The sequence below is a fragment of the Ambystoma mexicanum genome, chromosome 12, assembly GCF_040938575.1.
Source record: "Ambystoma mexicanum isolate Mex_15411 chromosome 12, UKY_AmexF1_1, whole genome shotgun sequence".
NCBI lineage: Eukaryota > Metazoa > Chordata > Amphibia > Caudata > Ambystomatidae > Ambystoma > Ambystoma mexicanum.
The window spans coordinates 1,009,576,343-1,009,592,631 of record NC_090936.1 but is presented as its reverse complement, the minus strand read 5'-3'; the positions used below and the strand labels follow the sequence as shown (position 1 = coordinate 1,009,592,631).

General features: G+C 45.3%; 1 protein-coding gene across 2 annotated transcripts in view; it reads left to right on the top strand.

Annotated features, from left to right (window-relative positions):
* LOC138514207 (uncharacterized) overlaps positions 1-16,289 on the top strand; it is a 551,131-nt gene that overhangs the window by 518,276 nt on the left and 16,566 nt on the right. The gene's annotated exons all lie outside the window — the stretch shown is intronic.

Genomic DNA, 16,289 nt, shown 5'->3' with positions numbered 1-16,289 from the left:
GGGCAGTGTTTTCCTTCTCAGGTGAGGGCTCTTCACATTCAGCAGATGGTGAACAAGTTTCAATTTGCCCAGGATCTCCCAGCGTCCGAGTTCTTGAGACTGCTCGGCCTTATGGCATCCTGCATTCTTCTGGTGCCAGAGGCTCGTCTGCGGATAAGATCTTTGCAGTGGGCACTCAAGCTCCAGTGGTCTGTCCTCCGGCAGGCAGTCGGACCCTGTTCAGGTGCCGCCCTCGGTAGCCTGGGACCTTCTGTGGTGGGCCGTCGAGGGCAATCTGATGAAGGGGGGCCCCATTTTGGCTGCCCTGGCCAGAGGTGACGATCGTGACGGACGCATCCCTCACGGGATGGGGAGCTCATGCCAAAGAGTTGACAGTCAGCGGTCGTTGGTCTCTGTCGGAGTCCAGACTCCATATCAATCTGTTGGAGCTGAGGGCCGTCAGGCTAGCCCTGAAGGCTTTTCTGCCAACTGTGCGTGGAAAGAGTGTCCTGATTCTAACAGACAACACGGTGGCCATGCACTACCTCAACAAAAAGGGGGGGCAGGGTCACTTCCGCTGTGCAGGGAGGCGATGCAGCTCGAGTTCTGGGCCATCCAGCAGGAAGTTTCGATCTCGGCTGTTCATCTGGCCGGAGACAACGAGACGGCGGACTCTCTGAGCAGGCAGAGCACGCTCTCTCACAAGTGGGAGCTGGCTCAGGAGATTCTCCTGGAGATCTTCGCCTTTTGGGGGACCCCTCAAGTGGATCTCTTCGCCTCCAGTGTCAACCGGAAGTGCGAAAAGTTTTGCTTGCGGGAATTTCCTCCAAAAGGAACCTTAGGAGACGCGTTCGTGGTGGAGTGGTCATTCCCACTGCTGTACGCGTTTCCTCCAGTCCCCGTCATCCCGCAAGTGCTGCGGAGGTTCGGTTCCGGGATGATCCTCATTGCTCCGGCGTGGGCCCGGAGGACGTGGTACCCGGACCTTCTCGACTTGTCCATCTGACCTCCACGTCGTCTTCCCTACCGAGACGATCTGCTCTCACGGGAGGGGGGGGGTCAGGTTCTCCATCCAGAGGTCAGATCCCGCAACCTTCACGCTTGGCTTCTGAAAGGTTGAGGTATAAGGATTGGGACCTCCCTGGAGACGTGATGGAGGTGCTGCTCTCGGCCAGGCGGCCGGCAACAAAGTCTCTGTGCCGTTGGAGAAAGTTCTGCGACTGGTGCAGAGTTAAGAATGTGGATCCTTTTGAATGTGACATTCCCATGGTTCTGTCTTTTTTGCTTTCCTTGGCCCACAGGGGCTTGCAAGTGGGGACCATTAAAGGTTACCTGGCGGCACTGTCCATATTTATGCACTCGTCTGAAGTGTTCCTATTTTAAGATTCCTTTAATTTTGCAGTTTTTGAAAGGGCTCACTAATGTGTTCCCTCCGTCACCGTTTCTGGTGCCCGGGTGGGATTTGAACCTTGTTCTTAAGTTTCTTATGGGCGCTCCGTTTGAGCCTTTACATTCTTGCCCTTTGATGCTGTTAACTCTGAAAACTGTGTTTTTGGTTGCAGGTTACTTCTGCTCACAGTGTGAGTGAGTTACAGGCACTTTCAGTTAAGCCACCCTTCACTGTGTTTCATAAGGACAGGGTTGTCCTTAGAGTTCGTCCGTCTTTTCTTCTGAAGGTGGTTTCGGAATTTCATTTGAGCCAGAAGGTGGTTCTTCCGGCGTTCTATCCTCCTCCACATCCTGGTAAGGAAGGGGAGCGGCTCCATAGGCTTGATCCTAGGAGAGCGTTGAGCTTTTATATTTCGCGCATGTCCCGGGTCAGAGTGGACGATCAATTTTTCATTGGTTATGCTGGAAAGCGTTTGGGACAAGCTGTGACGAAACAAACTTTGTCTCGTTGGATTATTTTAGCTATGTCCGATTGTTACCGCTTGGCGGGTAAGGATCCTCCGGCTGGCTTGCGGGCCCATTCTACCAGGGGAGTGGCTGCGTCTACTGCCCTGCAGAGGGGAGTTCCTATTCGTCACATCTGTGATGCAGCCACCTGGGCTTCAGTACATACTTTTGTATGTCACTACTCCCTCGATTCCATCAGAGGGCAAGATCTGGCCTTTGGCAAGGCAGTTCTCTATTCCGCAATTTGATTGGGCATGCTAAAATTGTATTCTAAATTCTTTCCCACCTCCTTGTTTGGTACTGCTTTGGGAGTCTGTCATAGATATGGAATACGTTGGAGGACCCAATCCCCTCGAAGAACAAGTTACTTTCTTACCTGGTAACGTTCTTTCGATGGGATGGTCCGACGACGTATTCCATATCGCTCCCTCCCTGCCTTCCCCGCTGCAGAATTTCTTTTGCGATTGCAGCTTGCGTTCTGCAAGGCCTTGTGTGTCTGACTGGCAGAAAACTGGTGGCACACGTTCTGGGGAAAAAACTATAACTGAGGCTATGGGCATCGTGCGTCCTACTTATCACATCGGGTGACGTCGCCCGTCGGAGGAGGTCCTCGGGGACGGCGCATCGACGCAGGACGCAGACGCCAAAGATTTTTCTGGAGCAGCATAGCTGTGGACATTACCTGTCATAGATATGGAATATGTCGTCGGACCATCCCATCGAAAGAACGTTACCAGGTAAGAAATAACTTGTTCTTCTCTAATACAGCAACAATAAGGCTTTTGACAAAGTCGAACTCCATTTCCTCATAGACTGGTTTGATCATCCATTGCTTCCTTCTTTTTGAAAAGGCCTTAGTGTAGCAAGGCATCCTTACATTGCCCGTAGTCCTAGATTGTTCACGGCCGAGATTCTCGTTATGGGCCAAGACGGCAAGTAGAGTCCTATGTCTCATGCCCTGTATGCTGAAATGCAAGCGCTTTGGCCTGTACTTCAGGCACATATTGTGGAACACCTCCAAACCTCCTGTGTGAGAGAATGCTGTCAGTCCCCTCAAATCTCTTGATGGAGTTTTATCGAAAACAATCTTCTCAATGGCTTTGTGTGTCGGTGAAGATGGATTCAACCACTTCTTCTTCCGTGCCTCGACTGGGGACAAAGGCCCATGTTCACATTGGTGGAAATGTAGGTTTTCTGACCAGCAGTGCACGTTGGTACAGTGGTGCATCAATGACCGCCATTTTTCAAGTAGTATTTCCACTGACCCTTCACAAGTTTTGGAGCTCCACCAAAGACGGTTGCTGATAGACTGGGACCACTCTGGAATACTTTCCAAACCTTTTTTTTCCCTGCAGCCGAGATTTCCTTATTGATTTAGCAAGATGCCATACGTCAAATTGATGTTTAATATGTGGGAACTGCTCGCTCATTGTCTTGGCAATTGAAACATGTCTGTCCGTGGCTATGAGGTCGATGTGCATTCCCCTCGATTGCAGATATTCCACTGATTTTATAAATCCTAGTTTCTCCATGGCTGAGGATGTACATTGTGTTACCTGCACGACCACCAAACTCACAATTTTCTTACTATCCATGTCCTGAAAGTGGTAGGTGCAGTACTTGGCTGAAAATTCAGTGCTGTTGCACTGTCCATCGCCGGCTAGCCAGATCGTTTGCCTTCGAATATACTTGCTAGAGACAATTGTTCAATTTTCCAAGCATCACTAATGGCCGGAAACAGATAATTATGTTGGTATTTGTAGTACTGCGTTTTTAAATGAAATGGAGTCCCACAAACTGAAAGACTTTAACTTTCTAAAACTGGAGCCACTAAAAAGTGATGCAGCTGCACACAGTAGATTGCCTGCTGGCAGTTTCCCCAGCATCGGTTGTGCAGACCATGAGAACGTATGATGTAATCTACAGGCGGCATGTATTGTGACGTTACTGCCTTGTTTTTGACGAGTCACATGAATCAATGGCTTCCCACATACTTTCCCTCTGACGGAATGCCCACATTTCAGCATACTTATAATATCCATCAAACAACTGTCGAATGCTATGTATTTGCCCTCTTTCATTAGACTGTCATCCTGCGTCAAAGTTGTTTCGGCCTGTGATGTTGAGGACATTTCGCCACATTTGGAAGAAATATCGCTGCTATCAAGTTCTGATGCATCGGTGAATGCTGCTGCTGGTTCATTCTGTCATTTCAACATCTGCTACTTCAACATTGATGGGAGAACACAACAATGTCGACAGCTTTTTTGGTGGCAATTTTTTGGCGGGTGTAGATTGTGTAAATTGATCTGCGACTACTTCAGAGCTATCTTCAATACATCCATTATCATGTTGTTGCAGTGGTGCGGTCGTACTGTAGCAATGATCCTTTACAACTTTACTGGATTCTCCGGACACATTCATTTCATGTTCTGGCCATTGGACATGAGCATCTCTAGTCTCAACACGCGGCGTCTGAATTAATAGTTCCACCATAGTGTAAATTGTCTGGCAAGCAACATCTCTCATTCGCTTCAATGTCTGTGTATGTATAGTTCGGACACCCACGGGTAACTGGAGGATAGATTGGAAAAGGGATGTTCAGTTTAAACACAAGATAAAGTATAGTACAATTGACTTGAAAAAAACATAAAATAGTCCCCAGCACAAAATAAATTCTAAAGTTATGAACTGTTTGTAACTAACCTTATTTTTGTTTCTTTTCTTTGCAACTTTTTTGACTCGACCTTCAACATCTGCACGCTGTTGCTCCGATACGTATCTGCATGTCTCCCCTTCCTCTTGCGCTGCAACAACTATATTTTCTGTATCCGCATAGACAGCACGGAATGAGGCTCCATCGACTCCCTGAAACATAGTATTTTCATTACTGTGTATCAAAATATTGTTAGCATAAAACGCACGTGAGGATGAACACACATGTACATCTCAATAGCCAAACACGATTTAAACATTGTGTGGAACAATCAAACGACAAGTATTCGAGCTCTGATGACCTAGTTCGATGGAGCTGTCAGTATCCATACCTCTGGCTCTGAATGGACTCCCACGAATGATTATATTGAAGAAGAGGCATCAGCAACTCCCTGAAGCACAGTACTTGCGTTAGCATGGTTTTCAATATTGTAAACATAACACACACTTGGGGTCGACGGCCCAGGTACATCTAAAGAGATAACCACAAATGTTGCATTGTCTAAAAGAATCAAGGAATATTTAAATATGATCAGATTTAATCGACTTATTTCTCCGATTTCTTAACATCTGCATCATCTAAATGGGATCTTGTGATTGTAGTGGAAGCTCCATCGTCTCCCTGAAACACAGTACTTGCGTTAATAGGGAAGAAAGTATAGCAAATGGAGTCGCGTTATATGATCACGCTCGATGGAGCTGTCAGTATCCATACCTCGTGCTGCTGAAGAATATCTAGGGCTGTTGTCAATGTGGTGCGCATTTCCGAAAGCTGTTGCGCCGATTCGTATCCGCATGTTCCCGCTTCCACCAGAATTACTTGAATGTCAGGCTCCGCATCAACTGCGTGGGTTGACGATTCAACAACTGCCTGAAAAATAGTATTTGCATTAGTAAGGATTACAATTTTGAAAACACAACACACGCTTGGGGTCAACCGCACAGGTACATATCAACGGCTAACCACAAATGAAACATGGTGTAGAACAATCAAACGGCAAGTGTTCCAGTCCTGACGATCACAGTCGATGGAGCTGTCAGTATCCATACCTCGTGCTGTTGAAGAACATCTAGGGCTGTTGTCAATGTGGTGGACGCTTCAGCATCTCCCTGAAAGACAGTACTTGCATTCGTATGGATAACACTAATTATAACTGAAAACAAACACTGGGGGATGACAACTAAGGTGTATATCAATTGGAAAGCACAAACCAAACAATTGGTAAAATAATCACACGATACATAAAAACTATTACTTGACATGCATAAAACAAGTCTGTAGCGGAATAGCCAAGTATGATTACCTGATACGTGCTAGAAGTGGTTGATAACTGCGAGCACGTGATGGAAGTAGAATGTTCTTGCTTCAGATTCAAGGGATAGTCAAGAAGTTGTAAAGGTAAATTGTTTGATAATGAAATGCCAATATTTAAAATTGCCATGTAAGGAGACAGAATACTTGAGTAATGTGCAATATAGCACAGTTGTCTGTGCCCATATATAGATTTCGTTTGTGCGTTATGAAATCTAAAAATAATGTATTGATAAATGTCATTATTCAAAAAGCTATACACTCATATTAATGTCAAAAGTATTACAAATTGGAAACCATACCTAAAATATCAATGAAACCATTCGGCTACCTACACACTACCGCAAGGCCTAAAGCTAAAAACGGACACTTGACTCACCAGTGACGGATTGTGGACGAATAGAGTGGGAATAGCATTTGCGAGCAATTTTCGTGTCGATCGCCGTTTATTCTTCTTTGTTACCCAAGATGTGGTGTACATGTTCGAGGGAAAGTGCCGGCTGCAGATGCGGTATCGATCACCCCTCTTGTCCTCAAAGACTTGTTGGACTCTACTTTCTAGCTCATCCAGTGGATATCCGCAATGTCTGACCCATTCTCTTATTCGATCAACAGTTTTCGGGAAAACATGCATTGTAGTGCCTTCAGATTTAGCATGGGTCTTCGAAGGGCAACCGCTAATCGAACAGGCAGGCATTGTTGAAAATTCTGAAAATTAAATATCAAGATTATTATAAAACCTTGATGAATAAAAATTTCATAAAGTAAATGAACCATACCATGCTCAATGCAAGGTTTGTTTTGGTCGCCGGAACCATACCAGTTCATCATGTGCGGCTTAGTATTTCCATAAGTTACAGAAATGTTTTAAATTATGTGACTAAACTCTGAACATGTGACTCGTCCCTTGGATGTTCTGTCTTGCACGAAAATGAAACATGCTTACATTATAGACTGGACCCCCGAAGGATGCCATTCGATGACAATTGACACAGATGAAAATAAATAGATCTATTGATAGCATAACAATTGAAACTCAAGTCAATAGCAATGATAACAATGACCACAGCTCTATTGGGTACTGTAATAGCAAATAGATTGAAATGTAAAACTGACCAAAATATGACTAGGATACATGGCCTTACCTTGACCAACAAACAGTTGGATTCAGCAGGCCGAGCAGTATGTTGCAGGAGAACAGGTAGATGGCCACAGGTAGCACACTGACGAGTTTGCTCGAAGCGGTCACAGATAGCACGGCGACGAGCAGATTAGCATAGATCTCAGTGCTTCTCAGGTAGAAGGTTCAGAAGTTGACTTGCAAAGATGTTCTCATGAGACATATCAAGTGGTTTATAAAGTATTAGAAACAGGGGTGTGTTTGTGAATGAATGACATGTGTATGTCGTGGTATTATGTTTATTGCAGGGGGGCGGACTGTCTCGGGGTGGCCTGCCTCGGGGTGGCCTGCCTGGAGACACGGGGTCTGAGGAGGCCATGTGAGCGATGGCCCCTGGGCGTGGGATACCTTTTGAAGTGTACATGCTGTCGCTCATCCCCGGGTGCGAAACGCCTTTTGGCGTGCAGGCAAGTGTGTGGGAGCGAGGGGCCATCAGGCCCCTCTCATCCTTTACTTCTCAGTAGAAACTTGTACCAAGTGCCTCCAGTAGTGGGTTCGCCCCTTGCCCTTATGTGATGTTAACTTTGGATGACATTCGCGTAGATGGGAACACTGAGCAGGACACGGGGCATCCATTTTTTGTACCCCCTTTCCACTCCATCTTGGTGACCAGGCCTCACTGCGGTAGTACACCGTGCAGAGCATGTGGCCCACACCCTCGTTCCCACTTTGACTGGAAAACTCCAGTGGTATTTGCAGCAGCTAATGAATGTAACACATCACTCTCTGAGATCACGGTCCTGCATGTGAACCGGCCTGAACCAAGCACATGGCTCGTTCATCTCCATAAACGTGTCCTTGCCCACGCACCCTCGCCAGTGGAAACTTACTGCCATTCTGACCCTGTGTCCCTGCAAGTTATTCTCTTCATGTGCCAGCCCACTGACCACACCATGATGCCCACCTAGCAGATCCCCAACTAACATTAGACCCCTACTGCAGTATATCATTGCCTATCAATAACAAATGCCACATACCAGAGATTCTTGTGAGCACAGACCCACACTTCAAACAGTGTATTATAGTGGTCAAGACCATTGACCTAAAGCCTTTATAATCCAATGTTAATTGATAGTATAGATATATGTGTGACTTTTATAGAGACATAACCGACTGAAAGACTTTGAACAAGTGTTAATTAGTGCATGCATTATTGATAATATATTATGTTAGCTTAGATAGTGACCACCCCGCTTCACAGCGACCTGAACTTCACCCATTCCGAGCACAGATGTCCGACGTCCATCCTTGAATGGAGACACACTTGATTGATTTAAAAAATTGAAACAACCGTTGTTAAAATATATGTGGTGTTTTATTTTGTATCTTATTTTGATGACACAAAAATACAGAACTTTACACATTGTACAGTTCAGGTTGCAGCACAGCGAGAGAAAATCCCCTGTACTGACCGCTGTCACTCGGGAACGTTTCGCTTATGGCACGAACGGCACAGGTGGGTATCACTCTTCGAACGCGGTGTCCAAGCCTCCCATGAAGCCACCATGTAAAGGAACGATAGGCCATCAGCCTGTACCACCTGTGAAAAGGAATGAAACAAACTGTTTTTAAATGACCAAGATAAGTTTAATAAACGTTTGTTGTCAATGACAATTCTTGTAACAAATGGCATTCTGCTCGGAAAAATGCTATCTAGATACTGCACACTATTGAAAGACTTTCGTGCGTTACAATATGTATATGTAATTTTGGATATAGTAGAAGACCATGAAATAGGAGTGGCATGACATGCAGAGTATACTTACTTGTTACTCGGATTACGAGGACGAACAGTTGTGCGAAGTTCGTGCAGAAGCACCATCCTTATCCTCAACACGGACCGTGTGAGGCAGGCTGCCCTGAAGTCTGGCAGCTCGCTGATGCATTGCGGTCGTGGCTCGCCTTTCCGAAATGTAGGCCACGCATCCCGAGTTTTCACAGCAGCAGCAGTTCTCGTCCTCGGTTGGCATTAGCTTGCACCGATTGCATGTGCACCAGGTGGAAACACCGTCCATGCAACTAGGTCCTAGGCTCTTCAACTGTTGAATCGTCCTCCCAACTGCCGTCCGAAGACCCATCGTTTTCACGCGTTTCCATTTCCAGTAGTTCCTCCTCGGTATACTCGGGCTCGTACATGTAGGGCATTATTGTAGCCATTGTGTGTTAAACAAACTAAAATAATTGACAGCGGTGGTACTGGTATCTGTTCACACGGGCTACAAGCAATGAAGGTAGCTGACCAGAGCACAGAAACGAGTCACAGAATACTCAAAGTAACACAGAGGGAGGAATGGAATCAAAAATCTGCTGCTGTGTGTTGTGAAACAGTCTGTTTATACTTATTGAGGAAAGAGGCGTCCTGCCATTTCCATGGCGACACATCATTAGCTGAAGCGCAGCGAATGTTGACACGAGGCATGCTTTGGCGTTGTGAAATGGGCGGTACGCGTCTGCTGATGACAGGCTCAGGGGCGGGGGATATTATTTAGTGCCGCAAAAGCAGGTCAGCCAGGGCGATGGGGGAAATGATAGGATTATCACAAAATGGTAGATCCCTGATGCCTTTTTTCGCGTGCGTTTAATGGACGAAAACTCGGGTAAGGTCCATAGGAAATTTTTCCAAAATCAAGTGACTTAGGCTTAAAAACACATGGCCGACCCGTAGGGGCAATTAAAAATTTTTGACCGAACCATTCCTTTAAACATGATCAAAGGACCAAACACTGCCACCCTATTCTTGGGAGATCTTTGGCAGGGAGACCCCAAAGATAGAGAGGACATTAAACTGGAGAAACTCTTTAACAACATCGACTACATGGTGATGAATACTAAACCCACTATGGACAATGGACATTTACTGGATTGGGTTGTTACCAACAACCTTGTATCCCAAAACTACAAAACTGACCCTTGCATTTGGTCGGACCACTACAGCGTCACCTTCCATATCTCCCCACCTACACAAAAACCTAAATCTCCCAACCTCCCAATCAAAATATCACAGTGGAATTTTAAAAATATTAGCAAAGAACACCTGAAACAAAGTCTAGACGATTTCGAAATCAAGGGAAATAATGAAGACACATGTGAGACCACCCTGTCTAACCTACTTAACCACCTACATACACTAGTCGATCAGAAGGCACCACTCACAACTAAAACTGTTAGATCAATAGGAAAAAAACAACAGTGGTTCACAGAGGAACTCCTGGAACAGAAAAAAAAACAAGAGGAAAAGGGAAAACGAGTGACAAAAAAAGCCTACTCTAGACAACAAAACACTTTGGAAAAATAGCAAGAAAACTGATAAAGATATGATAATTGAGGCAAAAAAGAACTATTACAACAAACAGATTTCCTCAGCAGCCAACTCCACTAGCAAACGTTTTAGCATACTGAAATCAGTTGAAAAACCTAAAGGGATCACCCCTATTTTCTCCCCTACTCAAGAAGAGTGCGATGCAACTCGGACAGCTTTCTTCAACAAAATCGCCAAGGCCAGGGATATCATAGCTAAATCTCAAGCTGCGACAAAGTCGCCTCCCTCAACAATAACTGAGGAACCTATTCATTCCATGACCCAGTTTAGGTTCATGCCAATCACTACCAGTGATATGATGAAAGCCCTTACATCCATAAACCTACCTCCTGTGCCAAAAATATACTCCCAGCCAACATTATTCTAGACCATCCTGATATTTTCGCACCAGCCCTGACAAGAGTGATTAACACCTCCTTCAGAGATCAAATGGTGCCCAAAAGCATAGAGGGTCAGAGTCACACCACTGGTAAAAAAAAAAAAAAAAAAAAAAAAAAAAAAAAATCTTGATCAGAGGGACCCAAACAATCTTAGACCCATTACCACCTGCAACCTTTTGCTTAAAATCATGGATAAGATTGCCACTATGCAACACCAAGACAATGTAGAAAGCTCAGAATCCCTTCACCACCAACTGTCAGGCTTTCGCCCAGCCCACAGCACAGACGGCTATGCTGGATCTTCAGACCAAGATGCTCAACATCATACATCAGGGGAAAGCTTGTCTCCTCATCCTTCTAGACCTGAGCGCAGCTTTCGACCTACTAGACCATAATCTACTCAAGACAGCACTAAAGAAAACAGCAAATTGCTCAGACGAAGCGATAGGGTGGATTATGTCCTTCCTCCAAAATAGAACTTCTAGAGTGCACTGGGGAAACCTGTTCTCACTAGAAAAAGAAATCACCTGTGGAGTTCCACAGGGTGCTAGTATGTCCCAGCTCCTCTTCAATCTATACCTAAGGTTTCTCTGTACATTCCTGGATAACATCGATACATTCTTTACCAATTATGTTGATGACACTCAGCTGGTAATTGAATTAAGCGGAGACCATCAGAAAGACAACGAGAAACTATGCCTGGTATACAATGCAGTAGAGCAGTGGATGGACACGAACTGGATGTGCCTCAATGGCAATAAAACGGAGCTTATGGTTTTTGGCACTAACCTAGCCAGAACAAAGCTCCATCCCTCATACAGCGCCTTCACAATAAAAGATATCCAAATTCAAGTTTTAAACAAGGTCAAAGCCCTTGGGATGATGTTGGAAGCATCACTGGGACCTGAAGCCCAAACCCAATACATCAGAAAAACTTGCTCTTACCATCTCCACCTACTAAAAGCCATAAGACCTTGCCTATCAGAAGAAAACTGCGCAACGATTGCAAGAGCCACCATCTTATGTTGCCTGTACTACGGCAACACGCTCATCCTAGGTTCCAACAAACAATGCTATCATAGCTACCAGGTTTTACAAAACAATGCAGTAAGAATCATCAAACAAAACCAGAAACCAGCATATCAACGAAGCGAGAAAAGAACTGCATTGGTTAAAAATTGAGGAAAGGGTCCAGTTTAAATCTCTTACTGACACACAGATGCATTTATGGTAAAACCCCCGCATACCTTAAATCCAAACTCATTCCATACGCGCCCATCAGAAAGCTAAGATCAGCGGATCAAGGCTTGATTGCTGTGGCCCCTTTCAGACACAAACGGTGCAGGTGAATCATTCCCCCTTTCAGTGGCTGGCATATGTAACAACCTCCCAGTTCAGTTAAGATTGGAATCAAACTATCAACGTTTTCCCAAACTATTGAAAATACAATCTTTAAATAAAGCCAAGAATCCATTCTTTTTCTGCTCTTTTTTATTATTTTAATGTCCTGTGTTACATGTTCTGCTAAATTTTCTATTTTTTGTCCTTCGTGTTCATGTCTCTGCGCCCCGAAGCTTGCGAGCTACAGGCGCAATACAAATATACAAATAAACAAATAAAATAAATAATAATACACTACAGATATCCCGCTTCGAAGTTCTAAATGCTGTCCGCACCTACCCTGTAGCAGCATCCAACTCACTGCTTTAATCCGTATCTGGTCCATATCCTCTGTAGGCCCAGGAACCAGAGCCTCTGAAAAGCATTATTCCTCGGCTCATGTTTTCTTGTTCAAGTCCTTACGTAATTACATGGCTGCAACCCCCAACAGTGTAAGTCCAGTTTCTGGCACACTGTGTCCCTGCATCTCTGGCAGTTAAGTCAATGCAAAGTTCCATTCGCGAGCCGCTAGTCTCCATATCTGTAGCGCTTTAGGAAAGTGGGCAGGTTTTAATCATGCACAGCATTTCTACCCTCAGGTTAGCCCGGAGTAGCATTTTTAGACTAAGGCTGGTGTAAAAATAAATGCTTGATTTCAGAGTGAAATTAACAGATCTCTAAGGCAGAATAGTGGCTGAGAATGATTACATTTTTTAAAATAGTTTTCTATAGGATTTTTAGGCACCTCAAGTGGTGTAGGCCTTTCAGTAGTCTGATTATCTCTTACATTTGGGAATAGTAGGGAAATTGAATTTAGGTAGGTTCCAGGTGTTTTGGGAGGTAGATATTAATATTAGTAGAATACATATTTTAACAACTACATGAAAAGAAACAAAAACTTGGTGACCAGAAGATTTTATGACGAAAGCTCAGGATTTCTTACGACCAGGTACATGTTGGTAGAAAGCCAGTAGTAGATCTAGAGCAGAGTGAGTTCAGTTACTAAAAAGAAAAGGAATTGCATGCTAGTAAGAATTCACACCAAGAATACAGAAGTAATTGTTACCAATAATGATAGTTCTGCAGCCTCCAGGCAACCTAGTTAGGGTTTGCAGGTGATTCTTGTGTAAACCTGCATTGCCTGAGTTTTTTATTTTGTGTGCACGGGGCTATGTGTCATGTTGTTTGTTGGGAATGTTTGTTTTCCTTTTTGTTGTCAGTTCGCCTTGTTGCAGGGTTTTGGCGTGATGTGTGTGACCAAGCAATATTGGTACTGTCCACCAGCAGGGGGAGCGGTGCCGTCTGTGAGGTGATTTCACCTCAGGACAGGCGCGATCCCCCCCCTGCTGTTGGGAACAAGTGGAGATGTCCCAGGTGGATAAGCACCTGTGGGATTCAGATAGGGGGAGATCGCTGGGTGAGACGAGAGAAAAGGGAGCTCCAGTCTTCCACAGAGGGCCTCCAGGCCCTTTGTAGTGTCAGGGATGGCCCCCAACCGTAGGCCGTCTGCCTGTCTAGGCCAGAAGTCCCCCCCACCCGGGGTCGAGGGAGTGGGGCAGAGGTTGAGCTGAAGGAGCTCAGGCCCTGCCCGCCTTGACTCCTGATACATAGAGCAGTAGCGGTTAAACTCACTGAGTAACAAACGCCAGGTAGGAAAGGGAATGAGTGAGAAAGGGAAGTTAGCACCCTGTGTGTGCCATCATACCGCTACCACGTGGACCGTGTAAGACTGGACGGTAAGAAATAGCCTCCCCTGTCCCAAGGACACCGAGGGGCGGTACACAAGCAGTAGCCCCTCTGAGGTGTGTTTGGGCTGACTCTGGGGGTTGGATCACCCTTGTAGGGGAGGTTTACTTTTATCGTCTGAGGCCAGTCTGGCCTGCCTTTTATGTTCAAGATCGCTCTGACCTCTTGGTTATATCCCCAATTTGGGTCGGGACCATGAATTAACCAGCGGAGTTAGGCACTTCGCCAGCTTACTGGGGAAGTTGAGCATTCCCTCTGGGATCTATTCCGAGGGGCCTCGCAGAGCATGTCCTGTGGTGTTTATTAGCCCAGTAGCCTGACTGGGTGATTGATGTATGATGGTTGTGATAAGCACTTTGGAGTAAAGGGCTATATAAATTCAATAAAATACAAAAATAAATGTATGTCCCTGTGGTAGTCTGCAGCTACCTGTAGTGAGTGGGATGCTGGTTGGATCAAAGTAAATATTTATCAAATGTGAGTGTGCAGATTCTCAGGTAATCCCATAGAGATATCTGATTATTTATAACATGTGAAAGTGCACATCCTCATGTAATCCTATAGAGATATCGGACTATTTATTTATCAAATGTGAATACACACGGTCTAAGGTTATCCTACTGACGTGTTGGATTATTTATTTCACAAGTGTGAATGCGCACGTTTTAAGGTCATCCCACTGATATATTGATTCGTTATTTATCAAATGTGAATATACTGGTTCTCAGGAACCACCACAGGACTGACTTAAACATTATGCAGCAAATGTGTCATAGATGCTAAGGAGAGGGATGGAATGAGAACTGTAAAGTATAGTCCTGTCATGTATTAGCTGAGGGAGCCTCTTCTAGGAGCACTATGTACTGAGGATTGGTTTGTCAGTTATATTACGTAAACCAAAAGCGGTTCACGCTTGTTAAAAAAAGAAGTAAGACTGTGTTTGTGTTTTTAATTATGGGCAGCAGTACCGCAGTCAATCATCTGGGCTGACCTACTCTAGGCCCGCATAGGGTCAATCTATCATTCCCCTGGGTTGTTCATATTTTGCACATGTGTGCAGTAAGGTGTTGTTTTCCTATGGTAAGGACTCCTACGGGTTACAACTCACTCATTCCTACTGACTAAAGGGGAGAAACGCCTTACACTTTTGGAGGCACTGCTGAGATCCCAGGGGGGTGAACACACAGGAGTTAAAAAATAAAAAAAAGAAAAGGGTAAAAACTAAACTTAGTGGTTACTTACACATAGACAAGATGGCGCAGGAATATGTGTTGCACTGGATACGAGCTGAAGGGCTTAGCCCCGAGGCCCGTTTCATCATAGGTGAACTATTAGCCATGATTAGGCTCTTAGAAAATCTCACTGGTTAAGTGAAAAGTGTGGGCCGTATACCTGGGCAAGATACCAAATGTTATATGGAATATTGTGGTGAAGTTTCACTTACAGGTAAAACCCTGCCCAGAGAAATCCAAGGCCTGGGACCAGTGTTTACCTGCCCAGTGTGGCACTTAGATGCTTGGCCCGGAATACCTCTCTGCCCAGAAGCTACGACCTCCACCAATGATGCCGTTGTCATTACTGCTGCGGTGGCGGAAGCAGTTAGAGTAACAATGGAGCACAAAACACTGTCTCCCTCGAGTAGCGAACATGGAGCCTACACCCGTTTGAGCCCCTTTTCAGGTGAAAAACCTGTGCCCAAAGGAGAAGAGGGCTATGAAGTATGGGCCGATCTCGCTCAACTTATGTTACACGACTGGAAAGTGTCAGATCAAGAAGAGAGGAGACGCGTGATGGAGTCATTTCGAGGACCGGCACTGCAGACATTAAAATTATTATTATTACACTCCCTGCGAACAATGACCCCTGATCCGACTTCCATGCAAGTGATGGGCGCACTGGAAGGAGCATTCGGCACTACCGAACCCAGGGAAGATTTGACAATGAGGTTCCATGCCACCTCTCTGACGCCGGGGGAGAAGTCATCCAAGTTCCTGGTGAGGATTGAACACATTTTGCACCAGACGCATCATAGAGGAGGAGTAGAGACTTCTCAATTGAACCGTTTTCACTTGAAGCAGATACTCACAGGGGCCATAGACGCTGCCATACCCATCCTCCAACTGAGAATGCGTGAAAAACTGGACACCCCTCCCTCTATGAAGATCTACTTAGGTCAATAAGAGCTTTGGAAGAGGAAACCGGCGATGTCAATGCCCAGAGTCACCCTGTGCAAAGCAAGTTCCCAGCTCCCAACCATGACATTTCTCACCAGAAACAGATTGAGGAGCTGCAACAACTGGTAAGGAAACTACAGACCCAGTTACTACCCAGGGAAAACCCGAATGTAAACCAACAGCGAAGCAGAGACTTTTTTCACTCATC